We start from the raw sequence: 11,748 nt of genomic DNA on the forward strand, positions 1-11,748 counted from the left end.
TAAATACCAAAATGAAGAGCTCAGCACAAGGATGGGAATGTTCGGAAATATTGATCCCTCTAGCATTGTTAGCATGATGTACAATGAAAGAAAAATGAAAAAGTAAATGGATTTATGGATTTTGTAAATATTTATATTATGCAAAAAAAAAGAAGGGACAACGACCGTAGCTGCTTGTAAATTTGTATTTCTGAATGGTAACTATCAGGCCATAGAAATAATTGCATGTGCAATGAATGTTTGGCTCTTGAATTTGAACAAAAAAGTGCAATGTTTAAATGGATAGGGGGTGATGAAAAGCGCTACTCTGAAAGGTTTTTAACTTTTTTTAAAGTTGAGAGATAAGTAGTGAATGTAGGAAGTTCTTAAATATCTAAATTCAGCCTGGGCACATCGTGTCTAAAGCAATAGAAACAACACATTCCGCAAGTTACACGAAGTCCCCCGAAGCCATTCAAAATTCAGTGCCTTGCTCACTGGCACTTGGGCAGCAGCTTGAATGGAAACCTGTGGATAGCCGTGGTGTCTTTAACCATCATGCCAAACTATCAAATATTAATCACTTGACCTGCTTTGCATTTGCTGCTGATGATGATGATGTTCAAAGCAGCTCACTTCAAGGGAAAGACACGCTCAACTCAAAAGGCACTCTTTAAGACTCTTGAAATGAAAAGATATATTCTGAACTAAACTAAATCAGCACTCTGAATGCAAGTTTAGGAGACTTTAATAATTATGAAAGACTCCTAAACGTCTTCAGACAGTGCGGATGTTTCTTTCACAGCAATGATGCTGTTCCCCAAGATATTGTTCCCCATAAGATGTCATTTTAAATTACCACATCGAGTGTGAAGGACATGTATGCATGTCACATTTGAACTCTGAAGAATGTAGCAAAAATGTGAGTGTGGCTCCAATGCGGATCTTGGACTTCTGTGACGTCATCTATGACGTCAATCTTCACAACTAAAGCATGACGTATGACTCCAATTTTGGGCAAGGTTTTTCAGCCCCATCAGAGCCCCATTAAATTTCATTATAAAATTAAAGCAAAGTATTTATATTTATATACGGTATATATTTCTAAATATATATATATATATACTTCATTGGCCTGCTGGCAGTGGCAGTGTGCACAAGAAATACAATTTACAATTTAGGCATTTAGCAGATGCTCTTGATCCAGAGTGATGTACCGTAAACAAGGAAAACATGAGGTAATACATCAAATAGTAGAAATAGTATCTATGATCATAAGGTAAACCAAGAACCTATCATCAGTCTAAACGGTATATAATATCAGAGAAAGAAAATCTGTACTGTACTGTAGGTTGAAACTATACACACTATAACACTATAGGATTACAGGTCAACAAATGAACCTGGCTTCTGTCTACATAACATGCTGCTATCTAAATAGGCTAAAAACATTTTAGCCTACATAAGCCTGCAAGGTCGTCAATGCTAAGAAATGTGACGCTAATCGGTCCAGCGGTTTGCTGCAGATTACCTGCAGACACACAGACCTGCTATAGAGCACTGTTTCCCAACCAGCGGGTCGGGGCCCAAGTTTGGGTTGTGGACCAATTTTTATGTGGCATGAGTAATTATCACCTTTTTTGAGGGGCGCTATAGCCCCTCCTATGTACAGCAGCAGCTTTGAGGGTTTGTGCACAGGTGAGGACGCAAATTGTGATTGGCCGGAATGAAATGATTCATGATTCATGATGATGTGTGATGAATCTGATGATATAAGCGCCCCTCACTTCACACAGGTGTGATTTTTGTTTCCTAGATATAAAAATAATAATATTTCGAAAGATTTTGAAATTCTTCATTTTAACCTATGATTTTGTAACCCATTTTTTCACCCAGTGTCAATTATCTATAATGTATTCATGGGCTCTACAGTCTACACTCCCTCTGCCAACCTGGGGAGAGCAACGGACTGACCTCATGCTTCAATGCCTCTTCCTTCCTGGTTGGACTTAGCGCGTGGAAGGAACACGTTGTTTTGTTCAAAAGGTTGAAACAAAACAAAATCACAATTTCCATAAAGAAATCAGACCTGTGTGAAGTGAGGGGCGCTCATCATAAATCATCAATGATGATGTATGATGATAAGAGTGCCTCATGATTCATCATATACATCCCATTCCATGCTCAACCAATCAAATAATTTCCGTGTTACACACAGACACACAAAGCTGGGCATAGGAGGGGCAGCAAATCACAATTTGCGTCCTCACTCCAGCTGGGCATAGGCCCTCAAAAAATATATATAATAAGTTCTATAAATTAAAAAAATCAGACCAGTCTGAAGCGAGTGGTGCAACAGCAGTGACGTCACATACTAACCATAGCAACCATGCTCACCCGTACAGGCACAAACACACACGGGTACTAACAAAGCCAGTTGTTGGAGTGGTTTACACCACTAAAAAAAAAGGTTTAAGAAGTAGTGAAAATAGCTGATCTACAAGCTCACAACATAGCTTGTGGATCTGCTATTTTCACTAGTTTGGGAAAACGTCTCTCTTTTGGGTCTTGAGCTAAAAGGTTTGGGAAACACTGCTATAGAGCCACGTACACCGTAAAAACGTTTTACACTCTCAGAGTTCAATTAAACTGAGACACCTCCCTCAAGCACAAATTCAATAAAGCTGGCTGTCAAATCAAATTTTGTACTTTCAGACACTTTATTTATAGAAAAGGAGATAAGAGGGAAACGGCATAAAAGATTGTCCAACAGCACAGAGACGGTAATGAAAATGTTTTCAACCACCGGTCTACTATGTCTGACACTATTGCACATACTGTATGTATATCTGATTACTTGAATCCCTGATGCTGTAAAAAGGCAAAAAGGTGTAACATTAAACATACAAGTTTAAATTAGTTTTTAGCTGAGGAAGTTAACAAGCACCTAAAAGATTGTTGTATTGTTTACAGTGTTGTTTGTTTGCATCTTGTTGAACTTTTAGAACATTATTTGATATGCTCTGTGTATGTTCTGCTTGCTACACAGTACTTGTAGGGCTTCTAAAGGCATTAGATCAATGCTTTATTAATTGTCAGAATGTGTTATTGTTGTGATATTTATATTGCCTAATCCTCTGGATTACGGCATGAATATTTCTTTGTGTATTATTCCTGGCACATAAACTGTTTATGATAGTCAAGACATTTTCTACTCCATTGTGAATTAGTTGATGCCAAAACTCGTGGGATATTGATACCTTGTGTTGTTTTCAGTAATGTTTTATTTTATTTTTTTAATCAATTTTGTTTGAGGGGTAGTCTAATCACAATTCAAGAGTCTGTGTCAAAAATTAGGCCATGACATTTTAGCCTAGACCGGCCCACCACAACCAGCACGCAGATAGCAGATACTCTCCTGCCCCGCTCCGTCGAGGCACACAACAAAACATCCCTAATACCTCCAATTTTACTGACAAACATCCTGCCATGTTCTGATAATGATGTGTGTCAAACGGCCTGTCGGGCCTGTTCAACAGTGAGTGTCCCCTTATTCGTTGATATGCTGACAAGAGTGGCATAGCTACTGACTGTACTGTTACCATTGCCAAAGATTGGACTTGTGATTAGGAGTAGGCACGCACGTCCGACAAAAGAACCCCAATGTATAGGCATGGTGCCGAGCAGAACACTGATTGTCTCACAAAGGGAAGAAGACTCCCACTTAAACGGGCTCCAGTTGAGATGTGCATGGTCTTTATTGCATCCACAAGTGGACTGGACTTTCATATTACGGGAGGGGTTTCCATCATAGACTTATTTACGTATCCACCCAAAGAACTCCCTATGTCTCTTTATGATGAAAATAAAATGTGTATAACCAATGATATCACATGAGATCATTGCGGTGTCCATATGTCTTCACATACTAGGCCTAACCGCCGTTTCAGAAAGCTCCTAGGTGATAAGGAAATAAGTGCTGGTAATGTAATGAACGTACATTCTGAAATGGGACCAACAGGATATGAAATTACAACAAATGGCCAACTGTGAATGCAGGTCACAGGATTCTATTATGTATTTATTTTATTATTATTAGGCTATATATATTTTTTGTTATTGGAAACACTGAATTAAATTTGATGTGATTCTTGGAAATGGCCTGGAGACTTAAACCTGTGTGTTGGTCACAATATCGCATCATTCCAGATTTAAACCTGGCTCATGCCTTTTTCCCTCTCTAGACTTTTGTTCTTGTACTTTCCAATAAAAGCAGAAATGCCATAAAATGATATTTTATTATATTTATTGTAGATCAGCTTTTGTGTGTCTCTTTTTTATTTTATTTTATTTATTTTTTGTATAAGGAAAAAGGGGTCCTATGACTCTTGGGGAAATGTAGCATTTAAGTCTTCCTCTCCATGCCAAGAATCAAAGGTATTTTGGTGAGTGCAGTCGACTTGCTGATTACACTTCATACTATCTTTCTTCTTTATTCATACAGTATAAGTATAATGTTTTAGGATGTTAATCCTCCTAATCCTAATTTTATAACTCCTATTTTCTGCCCTTATTTCAAACCTATTAGGCATGGTGAAATGATGGTAGGAGCCTATTTCTCTATACAGTCATAGACAGTGGACATAGATGCAGCAGGTGAAGCGAGGAATGTATTAGTTATGATTGAATATCAGGGGTGGGCAACTTTGACGATGGAGAGGGCCATTATATTTCCATACTCACTCCAGAGGGGCCACATTGCAAGCATGTCATTTTTTGCTCTATTTGAATTGAAATCCTGAATCATTTTTCGCAATTTTTAATTGGGATCCTGAAAAGTCATTTTAACTAAATACAAATATATTGGACATAAAAGACAAACATTATTTGTAATACTACTCAGCAAGCTACTAATTTCGACTAAGTAATTAAAGCGGGTCATGTTTGGAATTGTAACAGCTGAAATCAATAACATATCAGTATTCCAAAATTAATCTGAGGGCCACATTAAGTGAAGGTGGGGGCCGCATGTGGCCCGCGGGCCGCCAGTTGCCCATGTATGATATATATTATGAATATATTCACAAACGCACATCAATTCGCTAACACAAGCAAATGACTGTGTTTTGTTTGGCAGTGGTGGAAAAAGTACTCACATTTTTTACTTACGGTAAGTAAAAGTATCAATATGGCAATGTAGAAATACTGTAAATGTCCGGAATTATTTTTTTATTTGAGTAAAAGTACAAAAGCATCAAAATGTACTTAAAGTAACAAAAGTAGAATGTACTAATTATGCATACGTTTTCAAATGTATAACAAATCTTTTGAAAATAGCAGATCTACATGCTCACAATGCGATGTATTGAGAGGAAGGGATCGGACACTTTGAGCATTGTGAGTTTGTCGAGTTTTCAAATGGTCAAAATCTACAGTATATAGGGCTTAAGTGGTTAATGTATGTTTCGTAATAATAATCAAAATCTACAAAGTAACTAAAGATTTCAAATAATTATAATAGAAGTGCAACATTTGTCTCTAAGATGTATAGTGGAGTAGAAGTAAAAGTAGGCCTACTGAAAACTGGAAATATTCCAGTGAACCCACTTCTCTTACCAGGGAATAAAAACTTTTCCTTAAATGCTATTTCACCATCATTTCCAGATTTATATATAATACCTACCTATGCTTCGACTTTTCAAGTTTTTCAGCGAGAGACCTTAATTGCCCCGCTGCAAGGAACAGAACATTCTTCTTATGTAGCCTACAGCATACACTACAGCTCCACTTCAAAACCAACCAACACAACAGTGATAACATAATATTATGGCTGCCACAATCACACAATTCAAGAAGCGCAGGGAGGGTGGTGCAGGTCAGAGCCATCTAATAGGAGAGTTGCGATGTTGAGGGGGCAGAAACCGAGCGCTCGAGCGCTGTTCATGCAGCCTGAACTGAGACAAGCTGGAGTTGAAAATACATTGTTTTCAACGAGGGCGGCGCAAATTAGTTCCAAAGTGGCCGCTCTGTTTTTGCACTGTACTGTACTGTACTGTACTGTACTGTACTGTACTGTACTGTACTGTACTGTACTGTACTGTACTGTACTGTACTGTACTGTACTGTACTGTACTGTACTGTACTGTACTGTACGTCTAATCATGACAGGCTGATGCGCATGCGCTGGCGTTTTGCCGGTGTTCTACTCCACTCGCTGTCTGCGCCCAACATATTAGCCTTTTAAGCAATTTTAAGCTTCACCTTCTTAAAACCCACTCACAGCCGCGATTTATCACGATCAGTCCTCCCGGTCTTGAGTTACAGTGGGGTTTAGCTGGCCTGTCAACCACAGCGCGCCATGACAGCTAGCCTGTTTTGACAGCTCGCTAGCCTGGGAGCAAACCTTCATCTCTGCCAGCTCTACTTGATCTCAGCTACGGATGACGAAATACAAAACCAGAAACATCGCTACATGATCCGACTCCATTCCAACTCACAGGCCTGGTTGGTAAGTTTCAATCCTCTTTCAAATAAAGGACGATGAGCTGTTCCTGGATTCATTCCACCATGATCCCATTCCTCTACCCCCCGACCCTGAAACCACCCCCTCCGCCGAGGCGCTGGATCTGACTGTCCCCGCCACCGGACTCGAATGTCCCCGCCGCCGCTCCCCCTCCAAGACACGGGAGCTTGACGCAACTCTCCCCGCCGATGGATCCATACGTCCCCGCTGCTCCTCCTCCAAGGCCCGGGAGCTCGACCAGACAGTTACCCTCCGTCTCCCCTCCATCCATCAGGGTAAATTTCAGTATCGGGCACTTTTGCTTCAGATCCAGGTACATCGAATGCCCAAATCTGAATGGTATTCTGCAACCTGAAATTTGTGGCATTTCAGATTCAGTGAAGGCCTGTTCAACTTCAGGGAACTCCGGCTGTACAGCTAGGGGCACTCACGTCACATGCCCCGCTTCCCCTTCGGGCCACACCTGCTGCCCTAGCAACGCGGTGGCTATGGAATTCCTCAGCCTAATGGAATCATTTGATTTTACTTTCCATCCAACTGGTCCAACACACAAACTAGGCCACACTCTTGATCTTGTCATATCATCTGGGGTGAACATTTCGAATATTGAAATAAATGCAATGGGGGGGGGTTTCTGACCACTCCGCCATTGTCTTCAATATGTTATCCGTTCCCCCTTCCACCAAAGTATCGGCCCCCACCCGCTCTCGCTTCATTAACCGCCACCAAATTTTGTAATATTTTTAATTCTACTGTAACCCCTCCAGCTCTCCACCACTCCCCCAGTAACTCCATTATTTTAATACTGTCTGTCAGGCCACACTTGACACAGTAGCACCCTTTAAAATCCGGTCAAATTCCACCAACATAGCGTCACCCTGGTTAAATGACCACACCCGCACCTTGAGGAGAGAACTTAGGAAAACTGAACGCAAATGGAAATCTTCCAATTTAGTCGTCTTTTATGAGCTGCTAAAAGACCTTTTGAAAGGCTATAACGTTGCAGTTAAAGAAGCTAGAGCCAAATGTTTTTCTAATATAATTACTGAGAATTACAACAACTCCAAAACCCTGTTCAAGACCATCGAGCAGGTTATTGGAGGTCCCCAGTCCCGCATTGAAGCATCCCCCGACCGCTGTGAGCAATTTTTTACTTTTTTATCAGCGAAATTGACTCAATTAGATCCCAGTTGGCTATCGTACAACCCCTCTCAATCACCTCATCATGCCTGGATGCAGATGATGCCCCCATCATCCCCACCCTTTGCTCCTTTGACCAGTTAACCCTCATAACCCTCCAGAATACCATTGCCCACATGAAACCCTCCTCCTGCCCCCTAGATATTGTTCCCACCTCCCTTCTCAAGGAAATGTTTCCCACTGTTGGTCCCCACATTCTATCCATCATCAATAGCTCTCTGTCCTCTGGATCTGTTCCCCCATCTTTCAAAACTGCATTAGTCTCTCCCCTGCTCAAAAAAACCAACCTCGATCCGTCTACACTCAGCAATTACAGACCAATTTCCAAACTCCCATTTCTATTCAAGGTCTTAGAAAGGGTTGTTTTTACCAAACTCTTAAAGGCCACTTAAACACGAACAATCTCTTTGAAAAATTCCAGCCAGGTTTCCGTCCCCTGCACAGCACAGAGACGACCCTCCTGAAGGTAGTCAACGACCTCCTCCTAGCCTCAGATGCAGGTAACTGCTCCATCTTACTCCTCCTTGATTTGACCACGGCATTCGACACCATAGATAGACCACCCAACACTCATTAACCGCCTTGAGAAACACGTAGGCATTTCAGGCACAGCCCTCAATTGGTTCACCTCCTATTTAAGTGACAGGCACTTCTCCATTTGTATTGGTGATTCCACTTCTTCCAAAGCCCCCCTACACTGTGGTGTCCCCCAGGGCTCAATCCTTGGCCCCATCCTGTTCTCCCTATATATGCTCATCAACATCATACGCAAACACAATCTCAACTTCCACTGCTACGCCGATCAACCATCAACCCGGACGACACCAACAGCTTAGCCAAACTGCACTCCTGCCTTTCCGACATTCAAGTTTGGATGGGCAATAACTTTCTCCAACTTAACCAAACAAAAACCGAAGTCCTTATATTTGGCCCACCTTCTGATAGAGCGTGCCTAGAAAGCAACCTTGGTTCCCTACGCCACAACATTACACCCGCAGCTAGAAACCTAGGTGTCACCCTTGATTCCAACCTCTCCCTGGAGGGCCATGTAAAAAAGGTTGTCCAGTCCTCATTCTACCACCTTCGCAATATTTCCAAAATCAAAACCTTCCTCTCACGCCCCGACTTAACTAAAGTCATCCACGCTTTCATCTACTCACGCCTCGACTACTGCAACTCCCTTTACTCATGTCTTTCAAAAAAATCCATTCACCGGCTACAATTGGTCCAAATGCAGCCCGCCTCTTAACAGGGGCAAGAAAGTTTTACCATATCACTCCTATCCTGGCCACCCTCCACTGGTTACCAATCTCATTTAGAATCGACTTTAAAATTCTGCTCTTTACATTCAAGGCCATGACCGGCCTTGCTCCGTCCTACATCTCGGACCTACTCGACCCCTATGAGCCTGCCCTTGAGCTGAGATCCTCAGGCAAGGCTCTACTTACAATAAAAACTGGTTTAAAAAAAACTATAGGCGACCGGGCCTTTGCAGTCCGTGCACCCTTACTATGGAATGCCCTGCCCCTGGAAATCAGGATTGCCGACTCGGTTCCTCGTTTTAAATCACTCCTGAAGACCCATTTTTATAAAGCTGCTTTTAATCCTTTATCGTTGTGAATGTTACGTATTTTCTTTTCACTTTCTGTTATCCAATGTTTTGCTATTATTATTGTGTTCTTTATTGTGTTCCCTTTGTTGTTAAGCACTTTGTGACCTTGTTCTTGAAAGGTGCTATATAAATAAAGCTTTATTATTATTATTATTATTATTATTATTATTATTATAAATAAGAGCTATTTAAGCATGTGTGCAACATGACAAATGTTTTAAAGTATTGTACAGTAACAACTTTAATGTTTATGTTGTACGATTACTACAAAACAATCTAAAATAAAGGGATTTAAGATCATTAAAGCTGGGCTGTTGCAATTCTGCCTGCTTCCAGTCCGGGACTTGTCCCGGTTGTCCCCATTCTCAATAGAAGAGAAAGGAGAGCCACCATTGGACTGGCCCCATGAAGTGAACGCAGTTTGCGTAACTCTGTCTATATCTAAGGCAAGAAATGTCATATTAGTGCAAAGCACATAATCACATCTAATCTGCATAGTGCAACTACAATTTCACAAAAGTGCAAGGCCCGTATTTAAAGGACCATACTGATGTTAATGCATGCCATGTCTGTTGTCAACATCAATCACATAGTTTACAGAAACAAATTGCTTTATAATATAACATATGCTTTATGTTGGCCTTATTACAGCACAGTATGGTGCAGTACAGTACAGTACAGTACAGTACAGTACAGTACAGTACAGTACAGTACAGTATAGTACAGTACAGTACAGTACAGTACAGTACAGTACAGTACAGTACAGTAAAGCACAGCACCGTATGGTACAGTACAGTATGGTACAGTACAGTAAAGCACAGCACCGTATGGTACAGTACAGTATGGTACGGCACAGTGCATTACAGTACAGTATGCTACTGCATACTACAGTCTGGTACAGTAAAGTACAGTACAGTACATTATGGTACAGTACAGTGCAGTCGGGTACTGTTAAACACGACAGTATGATACAGTACAGTACAGTACAGTACAGTACAGTACAGTACAGTACAGTACAGTACAGTACAGTACAGTACAGTATGGTGATGCAACATAAAATTGCTCCTCATTACTGTTTCACTGATCATGTTCATACTACATACTGTCATATCCTGGATGTAATTTCATTGTCTCCACCAGGCTGAAGGCATGAGGAGAGAGTATGTTTTGTTTTGCACTCCATCTGTGTGTGAGTGAGTACGCCCGTCTGTTACGAGCTAATCTCCGGCACCGTTAATCCGGTCGATGCCAAATTTTGCACACACTCTCCCTGGATGCCAACGATGAACCTCTGCCCAAAATTTTCCAGAACGGCCTGTTATAGCACCACCAGGAGGCCGACTTTTGAAAAACACTTTTGTTTGATATTACTCCTCCAGATGTCCAAAAATCCCGCAAATTGTTACACACTATCTCTATAGTCATGTGTTCAAGACGGATCTGTCCGATATTTCATATTCCATCCTAATTGGCTAACATTGGCTTTCAAAGTTTGTCCGTGTGTGTGTGAATCCGTCCGTCCGTCTGTTACCAGCTAATCTCCGGCACCGTTAATCCGGTCGATTATGCCTCAAATCATAAAATATATATATTTTAATTTTATTATGGCAGCAATGTAATATCAAGCAATGTATAATATTCCATTTGCCAGTCAGTCACCTGTTTTGTAGGAAATATATTTTATAACAACAGTTATGTAACAACCCAATCTGCCCAATATAACAGCCTTTCTCACAAGCACAAAAAACAAACCCGTAAACCTCTGCGGAGGACATTTTATGGACTGATCAGGGTCCTGGTAATGGGCCTTTTAGTTTGATCAAATCAGCTCCCGGCACCGTTCTTCTCAGATCCGTATCGTCTTGAGGAATTTTCTTGTTTGTTATTCGTGTGTCGCTCGGGTCCTTGGACTCCACTATTTGTATTGGAACCCCCTGGTAAGTAGAGATAAGAAGCGCCCTTGATAATTGAAAACGGGGCGGTGAGAATGTATTGTGGCGTTGGGACTAACACGTTTGCTGCAGGCCCAGGCTAGTGTCTGATTAACCCCGCTGAATGGCCTTATGACAGCCCGTCCCATTCCGTCCCACCCTCCATCACAGATGGAGCAGGGATGAATGGAATCTCATATGACCCCTTTTGTCACCATATCCCACTCACCTCTGAGCACACATAAGAGCCAGTCATTTTGTTTTGATAAATAGCTGCCCAGCGAGGGGGCTGTGTCCTAATTGATCTTCTCCTTTCTGTCTTTCTTTCTTTCTCTCTCTCACTCAACTCACAATGTCCTATCAGTCTCTAGCTGACTTTTAGAAAGTCAAGAGTCTGTGGAGAGGAAAACTTGTATAATCGCAATGTTATGATGCCCTTTAATATCCCCTAAACAGCAGTGCCCTAAGCTTGTTAAACGTGAACTAATACTCTTTACTACAAT

This window comes from Electrona antarctica (assembly GCF_951216825.1).
Source record: "Electrona antarctica genome assembly, chromosome: 19".
Taxonomy (NCBI): domain Eukaryota; kingdom Metazoa; phylum Chordata; class Actinopteri; order Myctophiformes; family Myctophidae; genus Electrona; species Electrona antarctica.